This window comes from Perissodus microlepis, chromosome 9 (assembly GCF_051167445.1).
Source record: "Perissodus microlepis isolate ML-2025 ecotype Zambia chromosome 9, ASM5116744v1, whole genome shotgun sequence".
Taxonomy (NCBI): Eukaryota; Metazoa; Chordata; class Actinopteri; order Cichliformes; family Cichlidae; genus Perissodus; species Perissodus microlepis.
This window is the reverse complement of record NC_140469.1, coordinates 6079538-6091413: the sequence shown is the minus strand read 5'-3', so window position 1 is coordinate 6091413 and position 11876 is coordinate 6079538.

Below are 11876 nucleotides of genomic sequence, written 5' to 3'. Positions count from 1 at the left end.
ACAGACACTTTACAGTGCAATAAACCTGTTGTGGATGCTTGTAAAGAGTGTATCATGTTTTATCCCTACAAGATCACACTTGGGTCCTAAATGGTCCTGTGTCAAGAGATTTTGTCCCCTTCTAGCAACCACTTAGTGCACTTTTGTATACAGCTGCCTATCAGTGTATCAGACCATCTTCAAGGTTGTGTGTTTTCCTTGTAATGAGAGTTATTCCATCAGATTCAGCACAAAAACACAATTCTAAACTATTTTCGGTAACACTGAAAAGAAGAAAGAGAAAAAAAATCTGACTGTATATAGCCATGCCACTGCTGATTACTCCTGATGCACCCTCTCATTGACTTCCATTATAAACCTGTCACATTGTGGGCTCATGAGTCACAGATTCTGAGGTTCTCAGCTGTGTGTTCCTTTGGGGTTTATCCAAGGTAGTTATTCGAAGGACGTGACTAAGCAGCAAGAGCCATATGAAGGGTTCGAGCCCTGTGTAATTATTGTTTATTTGTGCTTATTTTCATTTAATGGGGGAAGTTAACTTTTACTAACAGCTTGTGCAAACATACCATGAATGGCCCAGTCATGTAATGGTTTTAATTAAGAATAGTTTATTTGCTTGGATTATACACAATATGTATGTTTGACTTCTCACCTGATGTGAACTCATGTTACCTCCTATGACCTTGCCAGTGTTATCTAAACTTGTGGCTCAGCACAGACTTGACTGGGGAAGTTTTGAGGCTTGTAAATGGCATCTCTTTGTTCTTAATCTACCCTCTCCAAAGCCTCTGCTTTTGCTCCCTGCACCTCTCTTTATGACTCCTGCTTGTCATCCAAGTGTGGGCGTGCAAAACGATTCAACAGGTAGGAGCACAACATTAATCATCATGTCCCACTCTATAAGGATTGGTGGCAGGGACTCTGCAGGCGATCCCTGTACACAGTTCTGTTTCATCTCTGGCTGGAGTTCCTAAACTACACCGGCATCTGTTTTCTTTGTTGTCTATTCTTCGTCATGTGTTTGGGTGTTGCAGTTAAACTATAAACGATTTTTTTGAAACCTGGCACCAGTGACTATATATTTCTAGTCTACAGATATGGGTTACTGCTGAAAAGCTTTGCAGTATAATCTATTTTTCATGAAGTCTTGTAATGCTGAATGTGACACCTGACTCAGTCTTACTCCACTCACAGTTTAGACATTTCTGGAACACATTACTGCTTTGGATGAAAAATTAAGAAAGAAAAGAATTCACCAGACTTTTACTGTCTGATTTTAGAGGGTTCCCCCTCAATTTTGCCCATCAGTTTGGTCTAGTCGACCCACAAGGGGTAATTACAACTCAGCCTGTAAAAACAGTTGAATAATATTTTGTCTCCCATGGAGCTCAGACAAGCCCCAGAGATGATGTCATAGTGTCACAACAGCTTGTATTGCAGTCTTTCTGGACTTCGACCCATGCATATTAAGGATTAAAGGGCTGATGAAAAAGGAAATAAACACATATACTACAAAACATCAGCTCTATATTGTGAATAGGCTCTCACTGTGTGATGGAGGACAAGGACACAGGACAGGGTGCTGGAATTGGTCAACACCTTGGGCTCTTTCACGTTTTCCTTATGTTTTGCATTATTTTTTGCATTGATCTGCTTGAGTGGTTAGTGGTTAAGTAAGTATGTTTTGTTGAATTTGTAAGTTTGCTTTATTACAAAAAAATTAACAGTCACTAATATTTATGGTATTCTCCTGGTAATGGAGAGAGAGACAGAATATCAACCAAAAAGTCAAGTCATTGAGTGAAATAAGTATTAGATCTCCCACAACCCAGCCAGAATTCTGGCTTCCAGAGATTGTAATTGAATGTTATTTAATTGACTGATCTCAAATCATTACATGTATAAAGCATGTGTGTCTGCAGAATCAATTTCTTCAATTCTAACCTCTCCACTGCCATGGGTAAAACCAAAGAGTTGTCCAAGGACATCAGGGACAAGATTGTAGACTAGAGCAACAAGACTATCAGGAAGAAGCTTGATGAGAGGGTGACAATTTTTGGTTTGATTATTTGGAAATAGAAGAAACAAGAAATGATCATCAATCATACTTCTTCTGGAGCTCCATACAAGATCTTGCCATATGTGGTGAGGATGATCATGAGTAAGGTGGTGAATCATCCCAAGAAGAGAAAGCAGATGAAACCAAAGTTGAGCAGCATCTACTTGTTTGGAGAAAGGGTAATGCTGAGTATGACCCAAAGAACACCATTGCCACAGCAAGGCACAGAGGTGGAAACATTATGCTTTTTGCTAAGGGTAGAGGATGACTTAACTGCATTGAGGGGCTAACAGATGGACCCATATACCATAAAATCTGGGATGAGAACCTCCTTTCCTCAGCCAGAACATTGTTTTCCTGGAAGACTCATCCACAACCCATCTAAATCATCCAAAAAGTACCACCAAGACACCCGCCCCTTTCCTGATGGGTGCCCAAAGTGCCCTTTTGTTGAGGCAACTTTTAAAAATGTATTTATTTATTTATTTATTTATTTTTATGTGATTGGGCGTGCGGAGTCCTGTCTGTGCCCCTCAACAATAATATATACTTTTAATTTTGCTAAATAAAAGGATCTGGCTTGCATCAGTCACATGATCACATTTAACCAATGATCGCCCTTGACGGCAGAACGCGCTGGTTACGAGCCGGGAACGAGCTCACAAAGAGCACGCGCATTTTTTGCGGTCCGCAGCTGTAGGAGAAACACAAATTAACTCAGAGACACAGACTTACTATATTTCTTCCATACAGACTGATGCGACAAAACCAGTAAGTAGGTGTACAGCGTACACTGTAGTGTATAGCACACAGGAGTATTGGCTTATTACGTACACGTTGGTAAGTTGTCTTGTGGCAACTGACGAACTGAAACAAATGAGCGTGCTGTGTTTGCAACAGCGCGACGAACACACCTGTCCTTTTATTAACTGCACAAGTAGTGCTGGTCATAGCTGCTAGCTCACTGTGTAAGGCTGTCATGGGTCTGTAGCTCTGTCCACCGTTTTAGTGAACATATTTAGTTTTAAAGTAAGTTACAGAGCTTTTCCTGCCTTTCTGGGGGATTATATTTCACTAAAAAACGATCTAATGTGCATGTCCACATAATTATGCATTATTATAATATTTTAAAAAACACACGCTGTATTTTAAAGAACATACATTAAGAAGCAGATTATATTAGATTTATATTTTAAATAAGACAAAATTTGGATTTTGCAGCAGTAAAATTATTGTATCTCTACAGTTTAAAAATGTAATAAGCTTTGCCCCTGCACAGAGTGGATAGTGAAACAAATGGAATCATCATAAATACATTATTTCATATTTATTACTTCCCCCTCCTCATTGCTTTATTATTGTAGCTCTAGTAATAAATAATAATGTAAGGATTCTGGATCAGCACCGTGATGCCCATAGCATATACAGTATTCTGAAGAAGGTCTAAAATGTCACTGTGTGTGCGTGCATGTGTTTGTTTTATGTATATGGATTTTTTTAAATTATTACTCATGATATAACATTGTCCAGACATGGCTGGTAAGGACATGAGGAGGAAACAGTAGGAGCTGTGTGAGGCTACTAAAGGCAGTGCTATAACATTTTTCTGTCATCATTTTATTATAGATTAAGTGCAAGAGTTGTTAGGTGTGGATAATTAGATTATAGTTTATTGCAATAGCAAGTTGTGCCTTGTTCTCAGATAGACAGCAAGTGGAGAGTGATATATGAAATGATGGGATGGAAGGAAGAAGAGAAGCAAAGAGTGATTCACAGGCAGAGCCTAATTTATTTCTCACAGTTTTTTGTTGCCTTATGGTTCCAAGCGCTGTCACCAATCTTTGCATTTTGTTATTATCTCATGATACTTGTTTAATCAGCTACTATCTCTCCTATGGACTTTTTAATGTCTACAGTCTCAGATCAACACAGCCCTGCCCTCCAGCACTATCAGCAGCAGGAGCAGCAGCAACCCCTCAACAGCAACATTGTACCCATGAGGTAAAACATAGGCTACGTTTGCTTTGCCTTGTCGCCACCTCACAACAGTGATATAGTATGATGCGATCCCATACTAGATTCTTGATGAATGTGTGTTGTTGTTATTCAGCCTGGTTCAATGTGCCCCTTTTTAATTTTGAGCACCCGCCCCTTTAAACGTCTCTGCACGGCCCTGGTCTCCAGACCTCAATCTGTGTAACGAGTTAAAGTTTTGAGTTGACAAATGTCATCCAAGAAAACTAAAGGATTTAGAGAGTTTCTGTAAAGAGGACTGGGTCAAAATTCCTGTGCATGGTCTTGATGACCAACTACAAGAAATATCTGACAACTTTCCATACTGATGTTTGTGTTTGTATAAAACTAAACCCCTGATGTTCTCTCATAAAATACCAACTCCAGTATATCCATACTGGTTCATAGATTCATGTCAGTATATATCAGATCCCTTATGCTTAGTAAAACAACATCTGGAGCATTTTCATACAATACCAGAAAGTAACCATTAGTTTACCCTACACTCCATCCAAGACTCATTTATTTCAATGTTGTACGTCAGTGTAATTGTGGGAAACTCTGTTCTTGCATCCAGTGTCTGTATGTTTTATATACCAATGACAGTCTCTCTTGTATTGTTTTATATGACATCGACTGAGTTCATTTTTATGTGGGTTTGGTCTGGCTTGCCAGAGGGGCGTTTGTAGTTAAAGTTTTATACACTTTCGCTCATAACATTTGTTTTCTCCTTAAACTTCCACTTCAGCTCTAATCCCTAAAGTTCCAGAGGGACTCAAATGTGTCTTATGTTTAATTAACAAAACGCTGTAGTAAAGAAGCTGCAGAAAATTTGATATATGCTCTATATGCCATGGCCTAAAGACTTCCTTTTTAGTGTCCCTCTCTGAGGCAGGGATTGTAAAATTAAAAAGCAGACATTCATTACACGTCATGGATCCAACAGGGAACACCTTTGCCTTGAGCTACTTCATCATTCAGTGCACATTAAAGGAGCTGGCTATGAAAAGTGGCCATTACTTAAAATCAGTGTTAGCTCAATGTCAACACCTTACGCCATTTCAATCCAAATTATTTTTTAAAGCTGCAGCCTCTGCACCCATCATCTGCCCCTCATTTAAGATGATGTTTTCACTCCATGCTTGGGCCTAATTACCCCATGTAAACCATGTTGCAATTACATAGTATAACTACTTGTAAAGCCAGAAACATATTTGCTCAAAAGTTTGCCAGCTATGGTGGAAAGTGTGACTGAGAAGAAAATTTGCAGGTTGTATAAAATGACCCAATTGCTGTTTTCAAAGAGGGGTTTCAGACATTTGGGACACTAATCAGTGAGCTGAAGCGTGTGCTGTCTGTACATGTCCAGTGAAAGCAATCAAGTTCCATTAGCAGTCACTGGGATTGATCCCTAAAATTACAGTGGGGAATAATTGCAACTTGGAACACCCAGTACTGTTTAACCCTCCTGTCCTGTGTTGCATCTCTAAATATGGCGTTCCAAGAATACACAACTGGCTACTAAATTGGCACATAGTACTCTACAGGGAGGAGATACCACTTCACTATCCAGCATGAATGGTGGTTATGGATATATCTGTCAAGCTTTTGTTGCAAACCGAACCCTCTGATTTTCATGCACTGTCGATACAAGCTGAATTAACAAATCATGCTTTTTTGCACACTTAAGTCTTGCCAAAAGTCCTCAGTCATGCTGGAATAACAAAGAAGCATACGTGTTTGACTTGTTCATTTATAATGCCAGTGCTGTTAAAACTTCAGTGAAATTTTTCACTTATTCGTGTGTCATCACCTCTATAATTCTGCTGCTGCTATCTTTGGTTCTCGAGTCTCCAGATATTTTTCTCCGTGAGCAGACAGTTGCAAAGCTCTGAAGTATTTGGGAGTGCTTGGGCAAACTGACAGCAAGAGGTAGACTGGGACAGGGGTTATTTATGCATCAGGCAAAAAGAAAGGGCATTTATTAGTGTCAGAATTAAAGTTGAACAAACACGTTTGAGTTTAGAGGTCAAATAGAAGAGGAGGCCACATCAATGAGATGTTGTGGCCAACACGCCAAATAAGAAGAATGCACTTTTGAGTATAGGCCTAATTGACCACTTTTACAAATATTACTGTTAATTCAGCAAAGAAATTTAAGCCACCGGTGTCTACTACGGTTTTGTACTTTGTCTTCATGTCTTAAGGTGCGCAATCAGTTACAGATTTAAATAGGATGTTCTATAATGCCTTGCTGATGATTTGTTGATTTGGTGCTATTCCCCTCAGTTACATGTCTTCCCCTCAGGTCCAGAGTTGTGATAGTTTGATGAAAAGAGCCTGATGAAAACTCTGGGATAATATAATTTTTGGTGGGGTGCCATACGGAGCTCTCAGGTTGGTTCGCGATCCAGTGAGGGGAAACCTGGCTGGGCTTATGGTTCACAGCTGTGCAGCTGGGAGCACACGCCAATTCATCACTGTCTGCCGTGTGGGGAACTTGGCATTTTTGAGTATCTTTACTATCCTTTGTCTGCAAATAAATATAACTGCCTGTTGGCTATCAGGATCCTCTCCTTTCCAGTTTAGTGTTAACACAAGAAGAGAGGCTTTAGGTGAGGCAAATACAAAGCTGAAAAGTGCGCTGAGCGTTATCACATCATATTTCAAAAAAAGAAGGGGGGGGGGTTGCATGTTGCAGTTACCCTATGAGGCCAATCAGTGTACTAGAATCCTACATTTAAACTTTCATCAAATCAGAGCACTGGTCTCTAAGATTTCACAATTTCCTCGATTTCAAGGACAGGTAAGGAAAAGAGCTATGATCTGTTAATGTGGCTGACAGGCATATCCTAAAGTCCAGGTCCCCCCTCCCCTTCATCTACCTTTACACTGACTACAACAGACAGATCCGGTGAGTAACGAGCGTTTCATTAGAAATGCTTAGATGTTAAGTGCCGTAACAGTTCAGGGTGATTGCTGCACGAAGCGTCATCCAGTCTGTTCTTCCTCTCATATTTACGGGAGAAAAAAGTCAGGGGTTTTAGCAAAAAAAAAAAATGTTCCGTTTACTACAGTATAACACAACGATCCTGATCTCTAAAGGCTTGGCCGCAAACAAACAGATCAGTCACATGGAAAAACTAAGCACACCTCTATAATTATCACACTTTCAAATCCATAATATGATCATCAGTCGTTCCAGACTCCCAAGCTTGTCCTATTTAAACCTCTGACATCCAGGGCCTGCTGTTCTCTTTGCTACTAAAGTATTTGGTGTCATCATGCCAAGATCTAAAGAGCCCTCTAAGGCCTTCAGAAAAGGGGTTTTGGATGCCTATGAGTCTGCTAGGGGATTTAAAAAGATCTCCAAATTATTTGAAAAAATAAATCATTCTACTATAAGGAAAATTATCTACAAGTGGTGTAGATTTTAAACAACTGTCAGCTGGTTTAGGACTGGCCATGCCAGGAAAATCCACAGTACAGCAGGCTGTTTGACACAAAAAAAAGTCTCCAAGAACCTACAAATTTTATAAGAAGATCTGGAGGTAACTCTTCAAACTGTGGGTGTCAAAATGCATACTTCGTCAGTCACAAAAAGCATGCATGTGATATGTGGAGGGTGTGCCAGGAAAAAGCCTTTGCTGTCCACGAGGAACACTGAAGGGGAACTGCTTTTGTCAAAGGACACAGAGTCAAATGTGCTCTAGACAGACAAATGAAAGAGTTGTTTGGAAACAGTAACCGAGGACATGTTAGGCGCAGTCTAAATATGGCTTTTCAGGAGACCACCTGTGACGTCTGGAAGAAATCTGTAAGTTTGGGGTTTCTTTTTTTGCCCTAGGAACTGGGGGGCTCAGAGTCATTGATTTAACTATGAATTCCACATCATTCTGAAGAGTACTTGATGACAAAGTGAGACCACCTGTACAAAAGTTACAAGTCAGCCAGAAATGAACCTTTGAAAAAGATAATAATACAAACTGTACCATATTCACACCTGATACTAGCTAAATCACTCCCAGTAAAACTAAGCTAGCTATAAAATAAAGACAAACCACACTTTCAGAGAGGAGCTAGAATATCAGTAAGATGGTCAAAATAATAATATATTGTCAACCATGCCTCCAAATTTGTTGCTTCAGGTTTTTGCGACTTTCCTGAGTGAAAATGTACACGCTAAAGTAAATTTGTAGCTTTAGCTTGTCTTGTTTGCAGTGTAGCCCGTCTTATCTGAGGAGAATGAAACTGTCATTCTCATCATGAAAGGAACCAACCAGGGACCAAATCACCTGCTCGAAGACCATCAGACAGAGGTGAATGTGTTTAATGAGTCTTTATTTATTTGTGTTCACATTCAAATCACATACCAAAAATACAAATGAGATTTTAAACCATGTTTGAACACATTAGCAATGCATTTTCCATGTGTTATTATACAGCTTTTGCCTGTTATAATTCACCTACTATCCACAAAAGCTGGGGTAAAAGTAAGATAAGACATTTTTAGTACAGGCCTTACTTTGCAAGCACATCAGTTAAATTAAGTAAAAAAAACGAAAAACAATACAGTTTATTCTCATGTGTGCTATTACCCAAAAAGGACACAGTAACAAAGTAAACTCAGGTTTACTCATTTGAGTAAACTGGAGTTTGAGCACCCTCAAACCCTCAGGCAATTGCTCAAAGTGTGGTTTTCAGATGCTCTTTGAGAGGGGTGATTAGTGTGCTCATTTATGGAGTAGAGAAAGAAAATATTTGCTTTTTCAAATTTATAGGATATATATTTATAGGATATTACGTTATGAGCTCATGAGAGCTCTTTTAAAAGCGTTTTCAAAAAACGCTGAGAAATGCAAGTGCATGAGAGGACAGCATGCAACGAACTGTAGGAAGGAAATGGGTGCAGGGAGCAGGCAGTGAGCAAACAGCGAGCTAGCACCACACGCAAGACTCGCTTCAACGGGCCTGATGGTGTGAGCGAGCTGCAGTAATATAAAAGCTAATTTAGTGATTGAGAACAGAAGCCGTGTTCACCCCCCCAGTCCTTGGCTACCAGAGAGCACAGCCGTCTGTTGGATGGAGCTCTAAGAGGTTGTTGTGCACATGCATGTTTTTGATGGCAGCATCGGCAAGCAAACCACACTACTTCTGCCGCTGCTGTGCAACAGTTTGTGATTTTTATATTAAAAATACACTTTAGACACTGGAGGGGACAGAAAGCCACTTCTAATATTTGGAAGGAATTTTTACTGGTCATTAGTTTCTTTTATGAAATATTGCAGCAGAACGCCTGGGGAGATGTGGGATCTAAAAAAAAAACTTCAAAAGAGCGGTTGCGTTTTAAAACAATTAAGCTCGTATCACAATACATGGCAAACACTCAAAGGACTGCAAAGACCTAAAAATTAAGCGTTATATATTTACTGCCCTGTCCACCCAAAATAAGGACAGAGAAAATTCACAGCTACAGAGAGGATATTTCCACCCATAAGACTCATGTAATGTTCAATAAAGTAGACATCCATCCATCACTCCCACCTATGGGAAACATCTGTTGGAGTGAGTGGAGACAGGGTGAAGGTTAGGTCAATGGTGAGACACAACAGTTGGGATACATGGGTGTGGCAGACAACAGGGCCCACATGCACCCTCAAAACAGGAGCAACAACATAACAGATATCCCTCCTCTATTTCCATCCATTCAGTGAAGCGATGAGAATCATGGGATCTTGAATGGTGACCAGAAAGGCCAGAGTCGGACATAATTGCTGTCCCTGCTGAGGTGTGGGGGCGTAACCTCTCATTTCCCTTGAATAATGTCGCTGTTTTGGACAGCAAGCCAAAGAAAGTGGCAGTTTCTTTCCCACAGGCTTTGTGGCTCAACTAATACATTCTGCTGTGGCTTTATGACCGATGAGGCTGAGGGCCAGGCTCCTGAAACTACTGTGCTCCACAAGGTTCAACATCAAGGCCTTCATTCACAAACCAGCCAACCATCCATCTTCTTTGGACTATTCTAGCTGCTATAGGATGAGTGGCAGGGTACACCCTGGACAGGTTGCCAGTATGTTGCAGGGCTAACACAGAGAGACAGGCAACTTAGGATTGCTAATTAACTGCATGTTTCTGGACTGTGGGAGTCCCCAAAGACATGCCACGGAGAACATGAAAACGCCACACAAAAACAGGGAAGATGGTTGAGTCGAACTCAGGACCTTATTGCCAGGAGGCAACTGGTCCAACCACCACACCACCAAGCTGTTTGCAAATCTTCAGAGAATTCAGGAAAACTTTCACAGGAAAGAAAGTGTCTGTAACTTCTGTAGTTGGGTTGTGAGGTTGACCGTATTGCTACAGTAGAGAGATTAAATTCAGACAATCCCTGATGTCTGACATATGCCTATGAGGTATCCTGAGGAATCACTGGTTAATAGTAGATTTATACAACTTGTTTTTGCTAAAAGAAAAAGAGCTGATGGAAACTTAATGAAATAAAACATCCATTTGAACAGAGTTGCCACTAAGTTGCCGCAAAAGAAGAAAACAGATTTTCCTCTTTGTTTGCTTAAAAAATTAAATGAGATTCGCTTAAACATTTCTTAAGAATGAGTTTTGACATTTGCTCATGTTGCTGAAGCCACAAATCTCGCTACATGGAATTAAAGATCCATTAATCACTAAGAATTTATTTGCTCTGACGGCTTTAGAGACAGTGGCTGCCTCCAGCTCCTACTTTTTGTGTTTTTGGGAGGAAGTCGCTTCTTCAGCGTAATAAACTCACTCATCCACTCCTCCTTCATCTGTGCTCTTCCAGTGACCCCCACAAACAGCTGGGAGTGCTTAATCTTTAAATGGCAATGACAATTTTCAACCACACATTTTCAGCGTTTTGCTAATTTTTAATTTTTGCACGTGGCTGATATTAATGATGGAAGCCCCGTGAGAACTTGTGGCAGCCCTTTGTGGTTGAGTGCTTTGCATCTAAGCTAACTGGGACCAGGACAGCGGGAGCAGAAGAAACTGAGAAACAAGTGAGAGGCAGCGAGAGGCAGTAGAAGCCAGCAGTCTTTTACTGCAAGACTGTTGAGCCTGACATGGGCTGTTTATAAGAAACAGGAACAGAAAACAGGAGGATCAGACGAAGGAAGGATCTCACTACTACTGCATTGTGTGTGGGGGGGGGGGAGTACTGGATTATTATTATGGAAATAACCTTTAAAATAAACTCAGCAACGAAGGCAGACAAAACAAACAAAAACTACTTTTGGGAAAAAGCTCAGTGTTTTTCACAAAAATCCTTCATTAGATTGTTTTATAGCTGCTGCTGATTTCAGGCCAATGCAACTGCTTTGGTAAAGAGGTGATCCTAAATAGCCAAATAGCTACAACATTCTAGTTTTTACTGAGAAAAATAATGAGCTTGTTTATAAAATGTATTTTATTATTTATAATAAAAGCCCTACAAAATCTGAAAATACTGTAAGTAAACAGTGGAAAATTATGATTTAAATCCTGGTACTCTGCTGGTTGCTGAGGTGGAGAAAAAACACTCTATTGTGTTCCTAACTGTTATAAACATTTCTTATCCACTTGTGCTAACAGCACTTGAATTTATGTGTTCAGACTGTTTTAGGGTACTTATCCAGAACATTTCTCAAGATGTCCTGTATCCCACATTGACGCCATACGACCAACAGTGAGTTATTCTGTTTCAGTGCTCTGTTGCAGGTTTTGGTGGTTGGATGTGTTCAGAAGCAAGCAGATGTTGTTTTGACCTCGAGGTCTCTTTTAGTTACTT